We start from the raw sequence: 1,161 nt of genomic DNA on the forward strand, positions 1-1,161 counted from the left end.
GTAAAGTTTAAAAAAAAATCTTCAAAGCAGAGACTGTTAGTTGTTTTCCTAATATGTATTCCCTTCTTCCTTTGAATGAAAGCAGAGACCTATATCACTGGGTGTGGCAATTTGCCCAACTATAAAACTAAATTTCTAAGCATCTCTTAGAGATAGAAGTGGATGATAAGATACGGGTGGAAGTCATGGCGTGTGGTTTCTTGGAAAGGGGACTGACTTATATGGGAGGCGGAATGGGAGAGCGGTAGCTGTTCAACCCTCTTGTGAGCATCAGGTTCCCCTGAAGATGAGAGCCATTTACTAAGGGCAGTAGAGCAGAAATAAGGACACTGGGCCCTCAGACTTATTACCTTATTACCCTACTTCTAGACTTCTCTCTCTTTTTTTTTTTAACATTTCTTTATTTTTGAGAGACAGAGCACGAATGGGGGAGGAGCAGAGAGAGAGGGAGACACAGAATCTAAAGCAGGCTCCAGGCTCTGAGCTGTCAGCACAGAGCCGGATGCAGGGCTTAAACTCATGAACCACGAGATCATGACCTAAGCCAAAGTCGGCCGCTGAACCAACTGAGCCACCCAAGCGCCCCTAGACTTCTCTTTTAAGGGGAAAAACACATCTCTGATCTATTTTAATTACTTTTACTTTGTATCTTTCTTACTAGCAACCAAATTCAATCTTATCTCACTATTCCCTTCCCAGTTGTGTTTGGCAGATAAAATGATTGTGATATTAAGCCAAATTATTAAAATTTAACTTAGATGATTCCACCTAAGGGGAAACAGAATCCTATAGATCCTAAGCATGACTTCAGTGAAGAAGAATCTCTGGAGTACAAGAGAGACATAGAAAGAAGTCATTTACGAGTCTCATTGTAAAAGCAAATCATAGACGTTAGCCTTCAGAAGGGGAGAGTTACATACACAGTGTGATCAAAACCCAGAAAAACAGGCAAGACAAAGAGGCAAAGGAGGAATGTTTGTGTGCATATCTAATTAATTAAAAGAGGGAAATGAAATAAGAAAAATGGTATGGGCAGCTATAAAGTACAGAAATCTTTAGCAATAAGGAAAAACATCTCCTAAGAAGACATACAAATGGCCAACAGACACATGAAAAGGTGCTCAACATCACTCATCATCAAGTAAATGCAAATCAAAACCA

The sequence above is a fragment of the Leopardus geoffroyi genome, chromosome D1, assembly GCF_018350155.1.
Source record: "Leopardus geoffroyi isolate Oge1 chromosome D1, O.geoffroyi_Oge1_pat1.0, whole genome shotgun sequence".
NCBI classification, from domain to species: domain Eukaryota; kingdom Metazoa; phylum Chordata; class Mammalia; order Carnivora; family Felidae; genus Leopardus; species Leopardus geoffroyi.